The sequence below is a fragment of the Convolutriloba macropyga genome, chromosome 2, assembly GCF_964194025.1.
Source record: "Convolutriloba macropyga chromosome 2, txConMacr16.3, whole genome shotgun sequence".
Lineage (NCBI taxonomy): Eukaryota > Metazoa > Xenacoelomorpha > Acoela > Convolutidae > Convolutriloba > Convolutriloba macropyga.
In genome coordinates, this window is record NC_134469.1 from 33,738,512 (window position 1) to 33,747,386 (window position 8,875).

Sequence of the window (8,875 nt, forward strand, 5' to 3'; positions counted from 1 at the left end):
AGAAATGTCTGATGTTGTCTTTTAAGATTTTCTAACTGCTCTATAAATCCAGGGACATAGCTTTCTGATGTGTTTTAGAGCCAGAACTCTATTCCAGCTATTAAACGCATATCTGTAGTCACTCAGAGGTGTCGTGTGTGAGTAAGATTTTCAATAAAGAGTCCGTTAGAGAGAAAAATTGATGCCACTCTTTTTTCTAATGCATATATGTACGTTTTGTTCAACTAAGTGGGGATCTCGTTTAACGTATTTCACTAAACTCCTACATATTCTTCGTCATAAGACCTGGGTGCAAATTTCGATGCTGTTTTGCAGAGATGGACAGAGGAGTATTTGTAATATGTCAAAAGTTGTCTCCATTCTCTTGTATCAAGACCAGATGAGCCATTCCTGCCATTTGTTTTCATTGAGGCACGTTTTAATTCAGAGCCATTAATTGTTTCAAAAATAAAAGGATGAAACGCAAAATTCCGATTTTTCAGACAACTTTACTACGTTCTAGGATCAATTTTCTGACCACATCTGTACTTTTTTGTAGCAGACCAAATACGGTGATTTTCCTCCTTTCAAATCATTTTATTGGAATTTGATAGGACACCAGCCTTTGCATCATCTGAAAGACATCTTGAAGCATTCGATATCTTAACAGACTCCCTTCGTTTGTCAAAGGCTTCAAATACATCCACCTCTCGTTTTCTAATTAAATTCTTTTAAAGCCCCTGAAGTGGTTTTGCCTCCAACAAACACGTTGTCGATTTTGCACCTGATCCACGGATTGAGCCTTCTAGGCAAAGTTTTCTTTAATGAAGCATCGTTTTCGCTTTTGGATCTCGTGAGAAGAAAACGCCGTATTATCATTGTGCAAATCATAGCGCATTCAGTCTGCAGCCCATCGTCAAGCATCTTAGGAAAGATGATGTTCAAATCATGCGAAATTTTGAAGCAATACTTTATTTTTGCTAATAGTGAAGATGGTTGGTCTGCAGTGAAAAAATTCAATGTAGATTTTTTGTAAATTTTCTAATTGTTCGTCTTAAACATTTTAGAAAAGCCGTACGGTTTCGGTATGACCTCGATTGAGGTTGTCGAGTTGTTAATTGATGTTTTCCGAGGGACAATTTTTGCATGTTCACTGCAGTGTATACAAATGGAATTTGGTTGTTGGTCGTTTTGAATTGACAGGCCACTGCATTTGATATGCATATATGTGCCGCAACCATGGTACCAAACTCCACCTCCTCGGAGGCAAACAGAGTTCTTAAAGCAATTGGTTTGAGTATCTGAGCTTCATAGGAAGTCGGGTTACGAAGCATAGATTATTGATATATATATATTTATATATATATATATATATATATATATATATATATATATATATGGATATATATATATATATATATATATATATATATATATATATAAACAAAACTCTTCATATAATTCCTTGCAAAAAGATATCACACAATGCAGATACAAGGTAAACAAATGGTTACTGATGAAAAAAATGAAAACTATCTCGACAAAAAGAAGACTTGATAAAAAAAATTATGGTGAGTTGATTAAAAGAACTGCATAAATATGATGAAAAAAGTGCAGATCCAAGTCCATGTAGTATATTTTCCTGTTAACAAGTTTATTATTTAATCTGGAAAGTATTTTATGGGAGACAACATTAAGCGATTGATATTTATTACATATTACGTTCAAGAGAGCTCGGTAGCATTCAATGAAGTGCATCAGGAGTAGTGGTCATCATTAAATCCTTGCAACAAGCACACTGATCTCAAATTTTTGAAAGGATACTGGCTGACTACACTGAAGAAATCGATTAGGTTAGTTCCGCAATTTGAGTAGAATTGTTGTTTGGACTGCGTTTGCTTCAATCTTATTTGGCTCGGATGAACTAATTAATGAATCTTTTGATTTCCAGGGCAGGAAATATAAAGCCAATTGTCTCATCCCCTGCAAAACTGCAAAAAATGAAGCAGTACCTCTGTGTTCAAGCATGTACAATCAGCTTCAACCACGCGGAAATACACACAAGAGCACAATCACAGCCTCACAGCATATATATATATATATATATATATATATATATATATATATGTATATATATATATATATATATATATATATATATAATTTATGTCTGCATATTTAAATATATATATATATATATATATATATTTATATAAATATATTTATACATACATATATATATATATATGTAAGTAGGTATATGTATATAAGTATATATGTATATATATATATATATATATATATATATTTATATATATTTATATATATATATATATATATATATATATATATACTTATATACACATACCTACTTACATATATATATACATATATATATATATGTAAGTAGGTATGTGTATATAAGTATATATATATATATATATATTTATATATATATATATGTATTTATTTATTTATTTATTTTTATATATATACATATATATATATATATATATATATATATATATCTTCTATATATATTTATACATATATATATATGTAAATATATATAAGATGTCTCTTTCGAGCAGTGGTTAGATGTCTCTTTCGCCAGTCTTGGTGAAAGATCCCCTAGAGCACACAAAACACGGGTATCACAGATCCCTGAGACCACGGATAGCAAACGAGACCACTGAGAGAACAAAGTGAGCAGAACACTGAAAGCAGGGGCACTGGAGGCACTGATGACGAGCCTGTTTCTAAAATCCCTTATTGGTGCTCCACCACACACAGACAGACCAAGAGCATCGCTTATCTATTTACTAAGTTTATCGCAACAATTAATGATAAATTTATCACAATAATTGTTAACAGAGAAAGAGTTTTGAGTTAGGAAGAGTTAGGAAGCAGTTTGCTTTAAAAAATTATTTTAAGACAAAATTCTGGGTAAAACTAAAAAAATACCTGGCAGAAATTATAATGAAAATAATAAAACATAATTTTTAAATATAAATTATAGAGCAGAAAATACATTGCGATCACTTTCACTGAAGCTACTTCTGTGGAAAGGGTCAAATGCCAAGCTGAAGAATCTAACTTCAAATGTTGTAGAGTGAGAAACTGGATTAAACAAATACGTATATGAAAATTAGTTTTCTTCAAATCAGCCGCAGATTTTTTCGATTAGATAGCATTTCAAAATTGCCCTGCTTCACAATGTTTTGCAAAGTTCAAGCGAGCAGAACGCGCCTTGAACCATTGAAAGTAATTGATTGGTCATTTTTTACAAACATTTCAAATTTAAATTGATCAGCGTTTGACAAAATGAAAAAATACACTTTAATAAAACACTGTAAAAGTTGAGCTCTGTAGTGATTTTTTTAACACTCTGTTGCTAGTTTTGACATCACGGCCAAATCTGAACTGATTTTGCTGTGACTCCTGTTTTAAAGCCATTAGACACTGGCTTATCTTCTATGGAAGCAAAAAGAGTTCCTCAAGGATATCTGCAAACAATTTGTTCATAGGAAAACAATCCTTTTCAACCTGCCAATAAACAAGAGAGGCTTTAAGTTCACCGACACCTAAGATGATAACTTGTCTACCACTTTCAATGATTCTAACGCAAATGCAGCAATGTTCTTCACGATGGTGCTGCCTGATCTCAAGCAAGAAAAAGAACCATGTAGGGCGCAACAAATAACAAACCAAGGCAAGACAGTTATAAATATAGATAAATTGGGACATAGATTCCCTGTTCAGCTATGAAGGAACGTATGGGTGGAACAAAAGCAAAATGAAGTTGATGAATACGGAGAAATTGATAAGCACATGTCAATTGGAACAATTTCCGAGATCAAGTGGAAAAATTTCCGACTCGAAGTCTTACTGAAGAAGTAAAAAGTGGTGTCCAGTCAATAACTGACAAATTTGATAAGATTGGGTTGTCTAGTGGGCAATGAAATCAAAAGGTTACCGTACCATCAGTTCGTATTTGAAAACTTCAATGTTTCAAAACTTGCAAAATATGCCACAAAGACGAATGAAAGCCATGGACCTTCCGGCCTGGATGCCAACGAATTGCGAAGGTTTCTGAAATCCCCTTATGCGTTTTTGACTAATCTACGCAACGATGTATTGATCGATACATGTCAGTCATTCATTAAGAGCTGCATTGGGAAACCAAGATTTGGAGGCGATCTTGCTTATTGACCCAATGAACGCTTTCAATAGTTTAAAACTTTATCTTTTCCTAAGATAAATAGAGAAATTATTACCTTCTCTCTATAATTCCATGGGTAATTTAAATCATAAAACATCAATAATGTCTCTTACCAGATAAACGGTGATCTCGGGAATGTACAACCCAAATTGAAGAAAACAGTGCAGAGCGAAATTTATGTAGTATGTTTGCACCTAATCAAGTTTATTTAATGTGGCCATTATTTTATGAAAGACGACAATAAGCGGTTGGAATTTATAACATATGGCGTCCAAGCCAGCTCGGTAGCTTTCAATGATGTGCAGCGGAGTAGCGCTGATCAATAAATCCTACAACAATGCAATCTGATCACAAATTGAGCAAAGGATACTGGCCGACAACATTGAAGAGGTCAATTAGGTTAGCCTCTCGATATGAGTGGATGGTTGCTCGGAGTGCACTCTCCTGAATTTTTATTCTCCTAGATGGATATACATATATATATATATATATATAAATATTTATATATATATATATATATATATATATATATATATATATATATGTGTGTTTACTCTATAAACATGTATACAATACGCGTGTATAGAAACATTACAAACTGGCATTTAGATGTCGTTTTGTCCGGGCTTGGCGACAGTTCCCAGTGAGTCCACGAAACCCGGGCATCACAGACCCCAGAGACTACTGATAGCACGCGAGAACATTGAGAGAACACAGTGAGCAAAACAGTGAGAACAACAGCACAGCAATGCAAAATTAACCATATTTGACGAGCCTATTTCTAAAGTTCGGGCACTCCTCTATACACAGGCAAATCATGAGCATAATATCTCTAATTAATAATTTATCAAAACAATTATTTAATAAGTTTATCACAACAATTGTCAACAGCGAATGAAATATTAAATTGAGAGTTAGGAAGACGGGACAATTTGAATGAAATTATTATCTAAAAAACCATATTTCACCAGAAAATTAGAGAAATTTTGCTGCAGAAGCTAAAACGAAAGTAACAAAACAAAAAGCTAAATAAAAAAAGATGGGCAAAAAATTCATTGAGATCACTCTGACTGAAGCTAGTTCTGTGGAATGGGTAATACGGAAAGCTGAAGAACCCAACTTCAAATGTTGTAGAGTGAGAACCCGGATTGAACAAGGATCTATATTAAAATTAGCTTTCTGTTTCAAAATTTTTTGTAAAGCTCAAGGGAGCAGAACGCGCCTTGAAACATTGAAAGCAATTGATTGGACATCTTTTTGCAAGCATTTCAAATCTAAATTGATCAGCGTTCGACAAAACGAAACAGACAGTTTAATAAAACACTGTAAAAGTTAAGCTCCTTAGTGATTTTTTTAACCCTCTGTTGCTAATTTTGACATCACGGCCAAATATGAATTGATTTGGTTGTGATTCTTGTTCTGAAGCCTACTGTTTATTCTTCTATGGAAGCAAAAAGAGTTCACGAAGAATATCTGCAAACAATTTGTTCATAGGAAAGCAATCTTTTTTACATTGCCAATAAACAAGAGAGGCTTTAAGTTCACCGGAATTTTGTATGATATCATGTCTGCAACTTTAAATGATTCTAACGAAAACACGGCAATTTACTTGGCAATGGTGATGCCTCATCTCATTTTTGCAAGAAAAATAACAAAAGAGGACGCCTCAAATAACAAACGAATGCAAAACCATCAAAAACATGGATACAGATTCATTGTTTTGTAAAGCAAGAGCTATCAAGGAATGTATGAATGTATGAGCGGAACTAAAGCAAAAACAACGTTGATGAATAAGGAAAACTTGATAAAGAAATGTCAACTGCAAATTTTTCCGATGCCATTGGAAGTCTTACTCGAGAAGCAAAAGCTGGTACCCTTTCATTGACTGACAAAGTTGACAAGAAAAGAGTACTTTATGTCTTACGCGAAAAACATCCTTAACCAAGGGTTTGGCTCATCTAGTGGGGAATCCAACACGAAATTTTACTGTACCATTAGTTCATATATGAAAAACTCAATGCATCAAATAGTTTAAAAAAATCTGCCACCAAGACGCATGGAAGCCGTGGCCCTTCCGGCTTGGATGCCAACCAATGTTGTAGTTTTCTAAAATACCCCTTAGTGCGTCCTCGACTGGTCGGCGCAACAATATATTGAACGAGACATGACACTCGTTCATTTAGAGTTACTTTTAAAAATAAAGATGAGGAAGCCATCTTGCTTATCCACCAATTAAACGCTTTCAAGTCTAAAACTTTATCTTCTCTGAATATGATAGAGAAACTGCTTCTTTCTCTCTATCATTTCATATGTTATTTATTTCGTGAAGCATCAAATCTGTTTATTAGCAGACAAAAGATGCTCCCTTGGGACGGTGCAAACCAAGGTGACCATCTTGCAATTTTGATGTATTGAACTGTCGTTACCTCCTTTATTGAACTTCTTTACAATTGATTCACAGTTCAAAAGCGGTATCCAGACGATGTTAACGCTATCGGCTGGCTCTCTTGACAACCTGAAGAAACTTGAATCAATGAAAAAATATAGTCCTGATTTTTGTTACCATCATATCAAGTGCCTTGTTATCACCAAAGAACATCTTTTTGAAAGAGCACAGCACAATTTTTTTGTTCACGACGAAGTAGAAATGGTTGACGCTTGTAGGTTAGTTGATAGTGTAATATGTCTCAATAATTCATTAAATAAATTTGCAGACAAATCCATGAAACAATAGAAATCATTGTTAAGAAAGAAGGCATTTCAAATCAATGTTTCATCTAAAAATTTTTTGTAAATCATTCATTTCACCAGTTCAGCATAAATTGACCTTCTTAGCTTGTACAACGCCAAATATTAGAAATCCTTTCGAAAAATTTTAGAAATCAATCAACGACGAGCTATTTCCTAATCTTTCAAAGAATCCCCCTACAATAAACAAAACATGAATACCTTTTCGTTGCCAATAAGGGAGGGTGGCTTGAACGTCCGTAAATTTGAAGACCGTTTTAAAACCTTTAACGACCCAATCAAAAGTCCAGTACCCTACCTCTATCTCTGCAAGCAAAATTTAATTGTGGCACATGCCGTCTACTGTTTGAAGGGAGAATACACCCACATGAGACATATTCAAATTCGGGATACCTTTGCAAATTATTTAAGCGATGGCTGTCATGAAGTCGAGATCTAACCTCATCTCAGCCCTTGCAAGGGAAAACGTTTGCTCTTGAATCAACGAGAACTGACAATGCTACAAGATTAGATATCAAAGCTAACGGTCTTTGGAAATCCAGTTTAAACAAAACAAATTTTGATGTTGAGTTTTCAAGCGCCCGGAACGCAGTAACTAAGCCTAATAGTACCGCCAATTTAATAAACAGAACAAATATAACAAAGTAATCGAAGTTGAGAAAGCAACGCATTGCTTATTGGCTTTGTGCTGGCGGGTTATGAGCTCCAAAAACTCTGAAAAAACTGGCATCATGTCAAGGGACAAACATTGGTTTTGTTCGCCTAAAGAACTTCATCCTCTGCATTGGAGGCTCATTGGCACTTAGGTAGCGCAAAATTGTTGATGCTTCAATGGAAGCTGTACTTGAAAATGGGAGGCTGTTAACTTAACTCCTCTGTCTTTTGTTCTACAAATTTTGCTATGTCCTTTGTTCTGTCTTTTGTTCTACAAATGCCGTGAGACTTTTTTTACAAATTTCTCAGCTGACTTTTTTGTGTCTAATATTATCATTTTATGTGATAGAATTGAGCAATACAAAAAGGTTTATGAAGATATGGGGCTGAGAATGCCTCGAACCAGCCAATATTCAACCAGTGTTAAGGAGGGGCACTTCCTGTTTTAGCTTTTGTTTTTTGTTTTTCTAAAATTCCTTTGATATGGCCTGAAGAAAAATGTCTAAGTTTGCTTTTCGGATTTTCGAGCACCTTCATTTTTTTTATAAAATCTGTACTTGTCGGTAAAAACTGTGTGGCAATGATTACATTTTTTTCTCACTGGATATTTTTTTCTGAGGCACAAAATTAAGAGTGGATAAATTCTCTGTTCACTGGCAATCACCTGTTTTCTAATCCTGTATTCCGCGATGATTTGCAGTGCGAGTGGAAGACGATTTTTGAAGACTTCTTTCAACTGCTTTGGTAGAGGGCCATTAAGTTTTTTAAATGTGCTGAATAGAAGGGGTTGCAGCAATCAAATGCGACAAAACAATTGAACAAATCAGAAATTGTATGCTAGATGCTGGAGGTGGAGTTCCAATTCAGCCTATATTTTTCATCTATTGCGCCGTTTTTTGAGATCTACTTAACGTGTTAAATCTTAATCACAAAACTGCGACTGCTTTCAATTATAGGTGTTAAGCATTTGCTTTCATTTCTTTGAATATTTTGTTATCTATTAATCTTGTATCATCGGACTCAGTTCGTCTTATCTGATGTGTTTGGCTAACTATGGTATCTCTGGTTCCAAAGAATTGACTTTGCTATCTTGTCATTGTTACTAGAAGCAGAGAAAAAATAGTCAACAGCATCTTGTGTCAACGTTACACCGATGTTACAATCAAATTGAACAAGAACGGCGGTGCTAAAAGAGTTCTTTGGGTTACACCTCTGAAAACTTTTATCGAGTTGCACTTAATTGAATCCAATTTCACACGTTGAAGTCAGCTA